Raw genomic sequence first — 16,836 nt, forward strand, 5'->3', positions numbered from 1 at the left:
GGGAACCAGAATTGGCAAATAGGCCTTGCTAGGATAGTCTCGCTTCACACGATACTTACACTAATGTGGAATAAAAAAGGTTCAGTGGTTTAGGGAGGAGAAAATTCTAGACCAGAAGTACTTTGCATGGCCGAAGGAAAATCAAACCTCTATCACTCTATTTAGTGATGGTCTTCAAAGGAAGGCACAACCTCGAAAAGCCAAGAGGAGGGTGGTGAAGCATAGCAAATTAAGAGGGTCTGTCCCTGTGGCGGAATTTCTGCAAAACATTAGCTCCATTGTAGTGTAGTCAGAAAGCTAACCCCTAGCTGGCTAGATCACAATAGAGGTCGGGGACCTCTGTGGAGACCCAGAGGGATGGGAACCATGGGGGTGTAGAGAGAAGGAGAAGCGATAATTGAGTGGCTACGAATTGTGGGCAATTGGAGGCTGAGAAGAAAACTAGAAGTTGTAATGTTGAAAAAAAGATTAAAAAGGAATGGTAGAATGTTATGGAAAAATTTAGTACTAGTTTTAATAAATATATTGATGGTAACATGACAGGTAGCATTAATTTTGGTATTCTTTAGTCTTCGACTCTCTAGCACTAGAAACAGGTGAGGTTGTGGGAAGGGATGTGATAGAGGAAACTGTAACATGAAAAGATGGTGAAAGAATGAGGGCAATAAGGAAGAAAAGGAGGCAGACAAGTAGGCAAGAAGGCACATGAGAAGATGAAGAGCTCAGAGACATTAGTGAGAAAAACATAGAGGAAAAGGGGACGAAGAATGAGAGAGGAAAGCATGCAGAATTGATTGCATTCCTACCATGTAGACACCCAAGCACAAGTAAAGGAAGTAATAGAATCGTGGGAAGCATAGTTAAACACCAATGTGGAAAATGAAAAACTCCTAATGGCAAAATGGGAGCCATTACTCAGTGACCCGGGCCATACTAGAGGTTGCCAAACTCTGTTTAGGTAGACCATACAACAATACTAGGTGATGAAACATCTACTGGCCAGGGCAATGATAACATACAGGGACAGAGAAGAACGAGAGAGGGGAATGCAAGAGGAACCAAGTTTAAAATATACTCAGAAGGAAATACAGTAGGTGCAAGGGCAAAAATATCACCAAAACCTTTGTTTTAAGAGGATGGAAAAGCAGATCCAGACTTTGTTGCAGAGCGAAGCGTTCGGGTCAAGTGCTAAAGACCTGGCTCCAGTTGAATCATCTGATGACTGAAACAAAGAAACAAATAGTTAATTTTTGTTATTATGACAAATAGCATTTATTTTACAAGCGTTAAGTATATAGTAGACATAGCATCGAACTTAGTATGGATGATAAGGATCAAACTCTTTAAATTTTGGACACCTTTTGATGTTGATCGGTGGCCAATAGACCTTTTACAAGCATTAAGTATATATATAGACATAGCATCAAACTTTGTATGGATGATAAGGATCAAACTCTTTAAATTTTAGACACCTTTTGATGTTGATCGGTGGCCAATAGACCTGGTGTCCTTCAGGTAGGTTGAGGTCATGAGACATATATTTTGTTACCTTCTTATAGATGGAAGTACTACCAAGCTTACACAAAAAAAAAATGTTCCTTATTGTTTGCCTCTTAAATAAGATATGTCATTTTTATCATTTGATTGATATATGTAACCAAAGTTTCATATCTATTTCAATTAGTTCTGTCATTTTTTCATTTAGTTACCAAAGTTTCATTTATTTCAATTTCTTATGTCATTTTTTCATTTAGTTATGTCATTTTTACATTATTAATTTAATAATGGTTAGTTACATAAATATGTAGCTATGTCATTTTTACTTATTGTCATTTTTTCATCTAGTTCCAAACTTTCATATTTATTCATTTAGTTATGTCATTTTTACATTATAGATTTAATAATGGTTAGCTACATAGATATGTAGCTATGTCATTTTTACCTTTTTACCTTAACATGAGACTATATGAATTTTTTAAATAATGGTTACACATTTGATATTCTTTTTAGTTATGTCATTTGATTTATATTAACTAGTTATATCATTTTTAGTTATCTCATTTCATTTAAACATGAGAAAATATGAATATTTTAAATAATTGTTACACATTAAAGTTTGAGATTTATATTAATTAATATTAATTTGTCATTTTTAGTTACATATGTAGCTTTTTATGAAAATATCAATATTTTAAATAATCGTTACATATTTAACATTTTTAGTTATGTTATTTGATCTTTTTATGACTTTGTATTTCATATCTAATAATGTAGACTAACATTTGAATATTTTATAAACAGGTCAAAGGTATTTAAATTTATATTCAACTCTTTTCAAACATGTTTGTGCTATTTGTAACTCTCTAATCAATTCATCCATAATGATAACCAATAGAACAATCTACTTTTCACAATGCAATAATAATTGACCTTTCATCTACAAGCATTGTATAAATGCTGTAATAGAATCTATTACAAATAACATTGTGCATTTCATTATGAGATAGCTTTTATTACATGACTTACTTCTTGATTTAAAACCAATGTCATATGAAGCATATTTAGAACAGAAAGCTACCACTGTATACATGTTACGTGACTTCAAAATTCACAGCAAGTTCACACTCAATGAAGATAGTGAACTATTACATGTTGGCTAACAAATGGAAGGTACATCAACATATGCCTTAACATTTTTTCTTTCAAATATGTTCTCTATTCAATTCACAATCTACTTTTCACAATGCAATAATAATTTCCCTTTCATCTACAACCATTCTATAAATGTTGTAATAGAATCTATTACAAATAGCATTGTGCATTTCATTATGAGATAGCCTTTATTACATGACTTACTTCCTGATTTAAAACCAATGTCATATGAAGCATATTTAGAACAGAAAGCTACCACTGTATACATGTTAAGTGACTTCAAAATTCACAGCAAGTTCACACTCAATGAAGATAGTGAACTATTACATGTCGGCTAACAAATGGAAGGTACATCAACATATGCCTTAACATTTTTTCTTTCAAATATGTCCTCTATTCAATTCACAATGTTATCATTTTATTACAACTAACTATTTGTTATACAAATCACAAAATCCAGGAACATGGCAACTATTGGAATCCAATAGCTTGTTCAATGCGATTGACTGCCTTCACGTACACAGCAAATGCAAAAGTGATATGAATATGTTTCTTCATATTATGGTGTTATTGTAATAGAACTATTCCAATAGCTTGTTCAATGTGATTAATGCAAAAGTGATATGAATATGTTTCTTCATATTATAGTGTTATTGTAATAGAACTATTTAAAACCAATGTCATATGAAGCATATTTAGAACAGAAAGCTACCACTGTATACATGTTACGTGACTTCAAAATTCACAACAAGTTAACACTTAATGAAGATAGTGAACTATTACATGTCGGCTAACAAATGGAAGGTACATCAACATATGCCTTAACATTTTTTCTTTAAAATATGTCCTCTATTCAATTCACAATGTTATCATTTTATTACAACTAACTATTTGTTATACAAATCTCAAAATCCAAGAACATGGCAACTATTGGAATCCAATACCTTGTTCAATGCGATTGACTGCCTTCACGTATATAGCAAATGCAAAAGTGATATGAATATATTTCTTCATATTATGATGTTATTCTAATAGAACTATTCTAATAGCTTGTTATTGCCTTCACATACACAACAAATGCAAAAATGATATGAATATGTTTATTCATATTATAGTGTTATATTGTAATAGAACTATTTAACTTGTAGTTTCCACTGATTTACCAAGAAAATGTACTTATGGCACAACACAATATTGTTGTACAATATTTGTTGATTATCAAAAGTCTCTATGAAATTATCAAATTCATCACTCTAGTCTTGAGAATTCACTGCTTTTTTCTTAGTATGCAATAAGTAGATATCCTTCAACTAAGGAGCTCTAGAAAATGTCCAACTAAGGAGCTCTAAAAAATGTCCAAGTAAGGAGCTCACACGGGATAATCCATTTAGACCTGTGTGTATCCTTCAACTAAGGAGCTCTAGAAAATGTCCAACTAAAAAGCTCTAAAAAATGTCCAAGTAAGGAGCTCACACGGGATAATCCATTTAGACCTGTGTGAGAACAACAAGCTTTTTTCCAATATGAAAATGTGTTTCCTTCTTTCTCGTAAATGTCTTAGTGATTTATGGTTATTTTTAAAGTATAAATAAAGATATCTTTTTCCAATATGAAAATGTGTTTCCTTCTTTCTCGTAAATGTCTTAGTGATTTATGGTTATTTTTAAAGTATAAATAAAGATATTTTAAATTCACTGCTTTTTTCTTAGTATGCAATAACTACATATCCTATATGCTATAACATGTCTAGAAAATGTCCAACTAAGGAGCTCACACGGGATAATCCATTTAGACCTGTGTGAGAACAACCAAGTTTTTTTCCAATATCAAAATGTGTTTCCTTCTTTCTCGTAAATGTCAACATGTGTTTCCTTCTTTCTCGTAAATGTCTTAGTGATTGATGGTTATTTTTTAAGTATAAATAAATATACTTTAAATTTTATTTTGAGAATGTGTATATGTTAATAAAAATATGTTTTAGGTTTTATTTTGAAAATAGATATAAAGCATTTAATTTTTGGAAGTAAAAATTTCTCAAATCAAAAAGTACTTGAATATTGTATTGATCTTCCAAAAATTTCTCAAATCAAAGAGTAGTTGAATATTGTATTGATCTTCCAAAAATTTCTCAAATCAAAGAGTAGTTGAATATTGTATTCATCTTCCAAAAATTTCTCGAATCAAATCAAAGAGTAGTTGAATATTGTATTGATCTTCCAAAAATTTTCAAATCAAAGAGTAGTTGAATATTGTACTGATGTTCAAAATGTAGTTGAATATTGTATTGATCTTCAAAGGAGTTGTCTACTGCTACTGGTTTTCTGGTATGGAAACAGACCACATTCTATCCAACATCGGTCGATGGAATGAGGTGAGGTGGGCCAGTTTCCTACCCCAACCTGTCTATTCGCTTTTCTCGCTTCTCTTCAATGACGATGTTGAATTCTTTCGCCATATCGAGTTGACGAACACTACGATTAATGTGAAAACCATTATAGTCAATTCGTTTCTTTTGGCTTGTCTTTCAATCAATTTCGGAATGATTCATTCTCTGGAAAATAGATAATGACCTCCTGGCTCTGATCATCTAGGCCCCTTGGAAAGGGATTTTGGCTAGGCCTCTTGGACTGATCATCTGAGACATCCTCCTCGGGATTTTGGCTAGGCCTCTTGGAATGATCATCTAAGACATCATCCTCTCTATGATAGGTTGATAGGACCTTCTCGCAAAGACTATGAGGAGAACCGGCTATCAGCGTACAAGCCAGCCTAGGGCCTTCCACTTGATCGACTAATAGGAAGGACTCAAAAAATGTTCCGAAGGAGATTGATCCAAATATTAGGTTTCATGCCTGACCAACCGGTCACAAAGCTAGACAAAGCCAACCATTTCTCATGAAGCCAGAGTGAGACCTAACCGACAGAAGGGGATCTAGAAACATGACTCCCTGTATCGAGAGCTTTTCTGTGGTACAGGAGACAGGAGGGAAGGTTGTGGCTCACAAACGTTTCTCACATCCACAAATCACGTGTGTTTCAAAAAACCCCACAATCGTTTACTAAAAAAACACAAGTTGTTTGGCTTTGGTTATGGCGGCTTTCATTTCTTATCACAGATCCGGTATGGCTTTGATTACAGTGGTCAATAATGTAGAGAAAGAACCTAAGTCAGTACCCAGAGTAAGAGGGACTTATTGGTGGGTGGATAGTAAATGAAGTAAACCAACTACAGCACAACTAATAGGGAATTCGTAATCTCTCATGACACAACCAACTTTAAGGCGAGTCGTTCGTTCGTTCACTACCTACAATTGGCATTAAGGGTCTCGGTGACCTCATATACCATCTGGTATGGGATCTAGACTAACAATGTCTCTAAGGCATTTCAGTAGTGGGGGTAGTCCCATAAGCCCACACTAAAATGAATGCGAGTAGCCAAAGAAAGCCTACCCACTCCAAAAGGCATTGGGCATGGTGGTTTGCGCGTACAATGCGAAAGAGGTAAGTTTCCCGCTATCTAGAGGTTAGTTGTGAAGAGGCCATGTGGTGAATTGGAGGAGAATGAACACCAGAGGGAGGAAATACCCACACTTACCTTTGGAAAATTAAAGGGGATGGAACCAATAAATCCTAGAGGGGCTGCAATGGGGTGGATGCGAGTAGCCAAAGAATGCCTACCCACTCCAAACGACATTGGGCATGGTGGTTTGCGCATACAATGCGAAAGAGGTAAGTTGCCCGCTATCTAGAGGTTAGTTGTGAAGAGGCCATGTGGTGAATTGGAGGAGAATGAACACCAGAGGGAGGAAATACCCACACTTACCTTTGGAAAATTAAAGGGGATGGAACCAATAAATCCTAGAGGGGCTGCAATGGGGTGGGTATAGAGCCTGGGAAAATACATCAACCACTCTCAGGCAGAGCATGCTCACACATGACAGAGCCCAACAGGTGCCCGCCTACATTCACACTCTAGTGACCTAACCACCCCTTACACTACGATTCTCAAAAGGCTAGAGTAGTTAGTTTAGCGACACTTCTATAAGATTATAGTTAAGGATAGTGCGAAGAGAAATTACACTTTTCATATTGCATTGGGTACCCGATTGAAGTGAGAAGACACCACCTACCCCGCCCTTCCTTCCAAACCTGGGGTTTTACCCGCTAGATCAAGATGTCCATTCCCTATAAGAGTTGTTATCTCTCGGCCCTTCAATTCCCGGTCAACTTACGATTTCTACGGCCATGAGAAGATGGACCTGAGCAGGTAGGCCCGAACGAGGAATCATTATGAGCTACTCATTCTGAGTGATTCAAACAGCATAGCCCCATCTTGTATTGTTTATCACATAGATAGTAGGAGAGAATAGAAGGAGGTGCGAAGGCAGCATCAGTGACGGGGACAACACCAGCAGGGAGAGAGACAGGAGAGGCAGAGACGGTTTAAGAAGAATCAATGGTGAAAGCTTTTCTTCCCCAATCCAAAACTAAATTCAAACACCCATTAATACGTCTGGTTTCTCTAGTCAAATGCTCCATGCGTTATCAAGGTGCCCTTCTGCCAGTGTGAGCTGATTGGCGAGCCATCTGCCCGCCCAACTCGGTGGGAAAATGGCTGTAATCAGCCATGGAGCCGAAATAGAGTGGGAGGGTTTTCTGGTTGATCCCAAAATCCTTCCAACCACTCATTTGAAAAATCCAAGATTAGTTTATCTGGGTTCAGAAGGCTATTTTCCATATGTGTGAAAGAACTTGCATTTTTCAGTAGGGCTTTAGCTTATTTCATGCATTTTAGGGGATTCCTTGTAATATTCATAAGAAGTTTTCTGAAGACTAGTCCCTTTCCTGTGCATATTCCTCAGTTTTGGTGGGTTTTTGGGGGTTTGAGGAGGCATAAGAATTAGGGTCAATAACTCGATTTTTTTTTCCGTTAGGTTGATCGTAAGGTTGATTATTAAGGAATTCACCCTCTTCCCACCATAAGGCACATACCGCACGAGGCACACATGTAATGAATTAAGTTATAAAGCAGCCACCTAGCTAGGAAGTAGACACATTGTGCATGTGAGACGAGTAGTAGCCTCGTAGGCCCACATAGGTAGACAAGTGGTGAAATTGTGGGTCCCCATGGGCATGTCTTACAAGTGTCTTGCAAGTTTCTTTTGCAAAAGTTGTGTCTTTGTCTTTATCTCTTTTGAGTGTGTCGTATTACACGTTTGTTTTGCAAAAGATTTGTCTTTACTTCTTTCTTTAACTCTTTTGAATGTGGCGTTTTAGGTGGTTTTTATTAATACACTATAGTTTGAGAGCAATGAACTATTATAGCTTTTGAACTCCAGCTTTGTTTCACACGTATATGCCAGTGGGTTTTTGTGACATTGCTTGGGGTTTAACATTGTTTAGTCTGTTTTTTTCATATGTCTTTTTTATGATAAAATTATCATATCTATGTTTCTATCCCTTGCATGATGAAATCCCATCATGACCTTAATTTTTTATCTGAAGATTTATTTATTGTAACTTGCCACCACTGGTTGTTTATATTAGGCTAGAAGTGTCCACATCCACTGGTTGTTTATATTAGGCTAGAGGTGTCCACATGCTTTCAAACCACTCTTATGCTCCCGTACAAGCATTGTCATCTATGGTCATGAATGTTGTCGGCCAAAATTTAGGGCTCTTTTTTCAAATTTTATGATTATGAATGTTGTCGCCCAAAATCTAGGGCTCTTTTTTCAACTTTTATGGTTATGAATGTTGTTGGCCAAAATCTAGGGCTCTTTTATCAACTTCTCTATTTGAAGCTTAATTAACATTACTACAGAACATATCCTTGGGAAATCCTCTCAGATTTCTCCTAATTTTGTGGATGGTACCTAAGGAGGCAATCCTAGATTCTTGATGATACAAGGTTAGGTCATCAACTTGTGAATAAAACATAAAATATGGGGTTCTTATCCAATGAGATTATAAATTGATAGAATTGTCGTGATATCCAGTGAGATTATAAATTGATAGAATTGTCGTGATATTCCTTTTGAACAATTTGGGTGTTAGAAGAAAGCTCCATTAAACCTCCTTATTATTTAACTCCTCTCAATTGGTGAATTTGTAAACGTTAAATATTAAATGGATGATTTTAGGTAACAACAAATTTATCTATCGCTTTCCCCAATCATTTCCCTGTGTTGATTTAATTTCCCTCAGAAGTGTTTTAAAGATATGAGAGCATAACCCATATTTCTCACCTTATACAATGTTTGATATTCACCATAATATTATTCATTTGTTTATGGTTCCTTACATTTAACTATAAAACTAATTGAACTCCTCTCAATTGGTGAATTTGTAAACATTAAATATTAAATGGATGATTTTATGTAACAAAAAATTTATCTATAGCTTTCCCCAATCATTTCCTTGCATTGATTTAATTTCCCTGTGAAGTGTTTTAAATATATGAGAGCATAATCCATATCTCTCACCTCATACAATGTTTGATATTCACCATAATATTATTCATTTGTTTATGGTTCCTTGCATTTAACTATAAAACTAATTGAACTCCTTTCAATTGATGAATTTATAAACGTTAAATATTAAATGGATGATTTTATGTAATGACAAATTTATCTATAGTTTTGTGAGTCATTTCCTTACATTTTTTCCCAGGGAAGTGTTTTAGGGAAGTGTTTTAAAGATATGAGAGCATAACCCGTATTTCTCACCTCACCTCATACAATGTTTGATATTCACCATAATATTATTCATATGTTTATGGTTCCTTACATTTAACTATAAAACTAATTGATTCATCTATAGTTTTGTGAGTCATTTCCTTGCATTTTTTCCCACGGAAGTGTTTTAGGGAAGTGTTTTAAAGATATGAGAGCATAACCCATATTTCTCACCTCATACAATGTTTGATATTCACCATAATATTATTCATTTGTTTATGGTTCCTTACATTTAACTATAAAACTAATTGATTCTAAGGATTATAGATTATGCATTATTTTGTAGATTATGGGGTTTATCTAGTGAGATTATAAACTGATAGACTTGAATTGGTATTACTGGTTGATAGTTGCATTATTTTGTAGAATAAGGGGTTTATCCAGTAAGATTATAAATTGATAGATTTGACTTGGTATTGTATGTTGAAAGTTTGGGTGTGAGCAAAAAGCTCAATTTTTTACCTCCTTTGGGTTAAATATCTAGGATTAAATATTAAATGGATGGTTTTGTATTAAGACATATTAATCTCTCGTTTGCCCCAAAATATATCCTTATATTGATTTAATTTCTAGTAGAATCTTTTTAAAGATATCAGAGGATAACCCATATTTATCAACTCTCTAGTACAATGGTTGATATTACCTACAATAGTGGTTGATATTAAATACAATACTGTTCATTTTTTATGGTTCTTCTTGATTTTCACAATGGTTGATATTACTTACAATAGTGGTTGATATTACCTACAATACTGTTCATTTTTTTTTTGGTAGTTCTTGATTTTCACAATAAAATTGTTTGATTCTTTATACATTTGTTATTCTTTGCTTCCATGAGGGAATATAGTTTTTATGTGGCAATTAAAGATCTTTGAATTTGATAAAATAATTTATTTCTTGAGAGATAACCAAGGGTTTTTTAAATTATTGTTTGGATTTAAATTATTTAAAAAATTATAGTAAATTTCTAAATTTTTCATTTTTATTTAAAAAAATATAATAAAATGTTTTTTTTTTCCAAATAAATTTTCAATTGGTTAAAATAATTATGTAAGTGAATTTATTTTTCCCTTTTGTAGAACTATTAAGTAATTAAATAAACAAGTGAATTTATTTTCCCATTTTGTTAGAACTATTAAGTAATTAAATAAACAAATTGCATTATCGACACCTTAGAAGGTGCTAACTTCAGACAATGCATACACTCGCAACGCATACATGGATCCCTATGAAGGGGTTGATATCCTACACTACACACATTAATCCCTCTGAAGGGGTTGATATTTGACACTTGCACACATTGTATTCAACTACAGTTTCAACAAGCGAAATAGTTGGCCACTTTGTTGGTTCCCTCGACACTGCAGTTGCTATTTTAGAGATTGTGACACTGAGCTCCCAATTTTGTAGGTTTTCTCATTAACTAAGGCCTTAACATTGACTAGGGTTTTTGTTAGTATTATTTATAATATCTAGGTTTCTCTTGGGTATGCAGGTTCTTAGGTTTGTGTTTGAAACATATTTAAAAAGTATGTGTTCCAATGAGCCGATAGCTATATGGGATAGGGCTTCTCCTATTGACAATGTATTCCTAGTAGATCTAAACAGGGTTTAACTATTTTTGTTCTCTCTAAAGATCAAGCTGCATTTTCTTAAGGGTTGGTTATTAGGAGCTTGGTTGGGCTACTATCAATGAAATCATGAGCATGTGGACCATGCCAATCATAAAATTAGCTTTCTATTATGTCATTAATAAATAAGATATTATGTCATTAATAAATAAGATTTTAATCTAGAAGCATAGTAGCATTTTCAACAAATCAATAAGATATAAAAGAGTAGTCCATGGTGATCATAAATTTAGCTTTCTATTATGCCACTAATAAATAATCTTTTTACCTAGAAGCATAGTAGCATTTTCAATAGATCAATAAGATATAAAAGAGTAGTTCAATTGAAATTTTTATATACCTTGTACTAAATGCATGCGAGCTGTGAAAGATTCAACTCGTCCTTTGAAAATATTTCTTTCTTCCTCCCACCTTAGCTCTCTATCCCTGTCTATCATTGCTTGTTTATCCTGGCCACTTGCCTTACCCATTAGGACTCGCCAGCTTGTCTAAATAACCAAACCAACTCGTGGTCGGAGCTTTTTCTTTTTCGAAGGATGAAATGACCCTTCATATGGAACCATAACATGATTTCCTACATAAGGTACCAACTCACCATTTCCATTAGATGGAACTTATTGACGGTGCTCGACCCACCAACATTCGGGGGATCTCCCTGATATGGAAGTCACAATCAGACCTCACATCCTTTGGTGTAGGAATCCCTTTTGGTATAAAGATCTAACTTCCAAATCCTTAAAGATTTGCCTTGATTCTAACTCTCAGCAAAAGAGAGTGATGTAATGGTATATTTGAAAAGTAAGGGCAGTGTGCCTAGTGAATGTGCAGTGCAACTATGTCGAGGTTCTTCTACTACATAGGGGGAGAGAAAAGTGAGCCTCTAAGTGAGATGTAATAGTACCACCCAAGAAGAGACACATGTGAACCAAAAGGACCTTTCCAACATCTAGTGGAATAGTCCATAGCGGATGCAACAATAACTACAATAACTGGAAAATAAGGTGAGATTTATCTAACATCTAGCAGAATAGTCCACAGTGGATGCAACAATTGTTAAAACCAGTAAACAAGGAAATATTTGTCTAGTATCTTGTGGAATAGTTCACAAGGATGGGACAACAATAACAACCATTACAACACATTCTCAATAAGATAAGCACTAAAATAAACTAAAATTGTTGAACTATCTTAGTACATGTGAAAAAAAACATGAAATAAAAACGTCCACACAATAGTCTTAAAAACATTCATAGTCCATGCATGAAGAACATGTTGGCCTTAAAATGATTTTGTTATTAAGAAAAATTTCTAAGACACATATTTGCAGTGTACATCATAGCCCCAATAGTGGGACATTGGAGCCACTCCTTGCTCATCAAAGAACTAGTTGATCTCTCTAATTCCTTGCAAGAGGAGCCATGGTGAAAAGTACTTTTCTCATACAATGAAGGGGTATATATAACCAAAGGGGTAATGCTTTCCCCTTATGACTTTTTGACTACCCTCATGACTATTTAAGTTCTTATGAATTTTCAACTTACATGACTCTTCATATTCATGTGTGTCCTTTGAAATTCTATTTTACAATACACTTGATTATAATATATGTGGTTGACAATAGTGATGTGGCATATGGAAACTCATCACACGAATTGACATGACACTGCTGACATAGACTAGATTGATGATGTGACAATGTCAAGTCATTGTTGCTGCTGAGTGCTAGATATGTTCTTGGATATGATTTCTCTTCTCCTCCACATAACTAGGTGATGTGGGGTCTTCAATAATATTTGGTCTTGGAAGGTGGTTGCAAACTTGTGTCCCTTTGCTTTCTCTTGATAGGTCCACTTGTAAGTTCAACTACAAGTGAGTCTTTAGGCAGGCTTCCCTCCTCTCCTTCTTCATCATCTCACCATGGCTTGACAGTGTACCTATTCCTGCAATTCACTCATGATGGGATGAAATCAATATGAAAAATGTCTAGTCTAAGATGATGCATTATTATCCATGAACCGAGCTTGGGACAAGTCACAAATTGGGAGGAAGGGATTAGTGACTGTGCATTGCATGGTTCCAGCTGATAGGGAAAGAGCTTTATCATTGAGACTGCACAGAGCATAGCTCACGCTTGACTAAGAAACTTTTCTGCATAGCCCTCATTGAGGAGAAATTTTCACAGTGCCCACTAAGGTATAGAATTTCACAGTTCAAGCAACCAGGGGTTGTTGTGGGATGAGGCCATGGGAGGATAAACTGCATAGTTTTGGATGCCAACAGAGGTTGGTCTCTCTACGCATTGCATAGTTCCAGTAGGCAAGGAAAAATCATGAAGAAGTGCGCAGTTCAAGGGAGACTGGGAGGCATAGTTGCGCAATTTTGGAGGTCAACGAAAGTTGTTGGAATTTGGAATTGTTCAGAACCATAGCCCTGGAGGAAAGTGACTACACACTAAACAGTTCCAGGTAGCAAGGTCACATCAATGAGGGCTGAGACTACGCAATGTGCAACTTAGTCAGGGCCTAGTGAAGTTAAGTTGTTTCCCGATCAGGAAGATTTTTAGAAAATGATAAGCTTGAGAAGGGAGATGGACTTGTGATGAACTTGAACTATGATAAAAGAACTTATCATACTTTGGAAACATGAAAACATAGATCATAGGAACAAACAAACAAAGAATTCCCCTGTGTGTGGTTTCCTCGTGACAAGAGGTGACAAGTGCGACATTTGAGATAGAATTTGGGATGTCTGTGATGAAACTTGTGTGAAAGAACTCAATACTTTACGTATGAGTTCAATGGATGTTTACATGGTTAGGAAAACTCATATACACAAATACTAACCTTAGAAACCACCAGAAAAGGCTTAAAAACATTACATGATAGTCAAACATACCAAAAGACGACAATTAATCCAACAAGAAAAAGGGGGCAAAGGACTTTGAGAAAGCTCATGAACTCAGCTTGAGATTTTGCAACAATCAAGGAAAGACCAAGGAAGGCTCTGAAATTTTAGTTAAAACCAAAATTTTGAGGGTTTTGTAGTAGCTGCAACACTTGGCAACACACTGGTTGAATTCCATCTTCTTTGTCTTGGTTAGTTTCTTCTGTGTGGGGCCTTGGTTCCTCAAGGAGTATTGATTCATCATGAAGATCATTTTGGCCTTCCCACTTACCCTAGGGGTAGACATGGTTCACTCTATACCTTCTTAGTTGAACACAACATAAGATTTAGCGTAATCACAATGTTTCGAGTTGGGAAGGGAAATTTAGCACGCGAGCTTAAGATTTCCATAGTAGTTTTTCATATCTGGTGTTTCTCTGCTACCATCAGGTCTGGACAGTACCTCGGGAGAGTCATGTAGGAACACAAACATTACTTCACTACTAGAGAGCTTGGACAGTACCCCAGCGGAGTTGCTTGCTTCACCTCTTTGTGCAAGAAGCCTTTCTCTTCTTTCACCTTTGTTTATTTATTTAAAGAGAACTCTGCATTGGAACTTATTTATTTTTGGGCGGTAAAGGGATTCCGACTTATTGAGAGAAGAAGAGGTTGTTCCTTTAGAGAAGAATATAAAGACCTCTAATTTATATTTTCTCTTTTAAATTCCCCCCTTCTATGTCTCTACTAACTGGATAAGTGTTATGAAACCAACTCATAAAGAGATAGAAAAGATAGATCAACACCTTAGAATTCAGCCTCTTCGAGGGGGAAACGTCCTTTACATTAAATAAATGAACAATTCTTGGATGATACAAATGAAAATACCTCCTTTTTATATATAGGAGTCTAAGGGGTCATAATGTAATCAAAGCCGACATAACAATAATAATGTAAGGGCACAACAATAACAATAGTGGGCTTCTACATGGGTACATCAATATAATAAGGGGGTTGTAATAATAACAATAAGGAGTTACACTAGTAGTATGGGGGCCTAACATGCCTCTCTCCTTCCCAAAGTGTTGTCCTCAACACTTGAGTAGTTCTTGATGCTTCTGTATAAAATTCTTGTACTCCCATGTGGAACCTTCAATGGGTAAGTTCTTCCACTTGATGAGATACTCTGAAATTGATTGATTTCATAGATGTCGGGTTCTTGTTTCTGCGACTGCCCCATGTTCCAATATGATTTTTCCTTCCTCTTCAATTTCTAGCAATATTGTTTGAATTTGGATCTTTTGCAACTTTTTAATAAGTGGCCATACTTCTTTGTCTTTATTCCATTCATCCCTTGCTTCATTTATCCAATCTGGTTGGATATTAGAAATAACACAAAACAATGCTTCCACATCCTCATCCTTTCTTGAGAGTGCATCTGTAACAAAATTTTGCTTCCCTTTTCTATAGATGATGTCAAAGTCATAACCCAACATATTTGTGACCCATTTCTTTGGTTCTTCTAAAGATAATAGTTGTTCTAAAAAGTATTTAAGACTATCGTGATCCATTTTTACCTTGAAGTGTCTTCCAATTTGGTAAGGTCGCCATTTCTTAAGTGCATATAGTATTGCCAACATTTCCTTCTCATAAATAGCTTGCTTGAGATGTAGCAGTAAAAATACCCAATCACCTACATCAAAACATTTTTCACTACGATGTTGATCTACCTGTTGTTTTATTCGATTTTTCACCAAAGTGGCGTTATCCTTTAAAAGTTGGAGAACTTGTTGTTTATGCTCGATGTGATCTTTCACTGCTTGAACCATTTTCTTCTTGATATTTCCTTCTATCTTGAGAGTTTGAGGAGTGGTAATTCTTGTCAATTCTTTACAAGATATGGTCTGATTCATTTCTTCTTTCTTTGGGGTTGGGTCCTGGCGTATATAAGCCTCTATAGGCCTCTATGGTCCCAATTGATGTTTCAGCCATCATGTCTCCTTGTTGTTCCAAATCTTTCATATGATTCAGAAATTCTTCAATCTCCTCAAGTCCTTCACTTGGTTGCTTGATATCTTCCTCCAACTGCATATGAGACTTATCTCTCTCATCTTCTTCTGGAACTGAATTTAGATTCTGCTTGTCTTCTTCTTTCCTGATGACAATATCAGCAAATGGTCCTTCATCTGCAAACATACACAAATTGTCAAATTTAAAATCATCAGACCTTTTGGTCTCACTTGAAGTTTCAGTCTTCAAGTCTTCATCTTCACTTTCTCCCAGAAATTCTCCTTGTTCTGGTTCACAAATGGATTCTTCCATTTCTAACTCAACTTCCTTGAGTTTTTCCTTCAGCCACTTTACTTTATTTTGCTATATCCTTCTCTGCTACTTATGCCACTTTACTAGCTTCTTCCTCAAGATCCAACCTAGTCTTTGGCTTTCCTCAAGTATTCTCCTTAATGCTTTGAGTTGTTCTTTTAATTCAGCAACCTCTTTGTCAATTTCCTATTGACTCATCTTCTTCTCTTATTTCTTCATGAGCTCTTTTGCAACAAGCCTCTACAATAGCTAGTCCTCTTGGCTGCAATCTTACCTCACTAAGCTCTCCTCACTCAATCTTTTGGTAAGCACAGGTCCTCTATCTGGAACCTCTTCTTGAGCAACAACTTTTATCCTTCTAGGCTTCTGCAATCTCTAACTTTCTCTTGAGAACACTTCAGTTTTCCTCTCTATCCAATCTCTTATTTGATTCTTCATGTTCACTACCACTTCTCCTTTAGATTATTCTCCTTACTCTGTCTTCAAGAACACATCTATTCTCTTCTCATAGCTTCTCTTGTTGTCACCTGTGGATTAGTATAAAAACACACATTCTTAATTTAAAACAGAACATAACATATTACCTCTCCTTCAAGATCTCAGCATGATCTTGT

The sequence above is a fragment of the Pinus tabuliformis genome, chromosome 7 (assembly GCF_031772625.1).
Source record: "Pinus tabuliformis cultivar Carrire ecotype Pingquan chromosome 7, CPIR1, whole genome shotgun sequence".
NCBI classification, from domain to species: Eukaryota; Viridiplantae; Streptophyta; class Pinopsida; order Pinales; family Pinaceae; genus Pinus; species Pinus tabuliformis.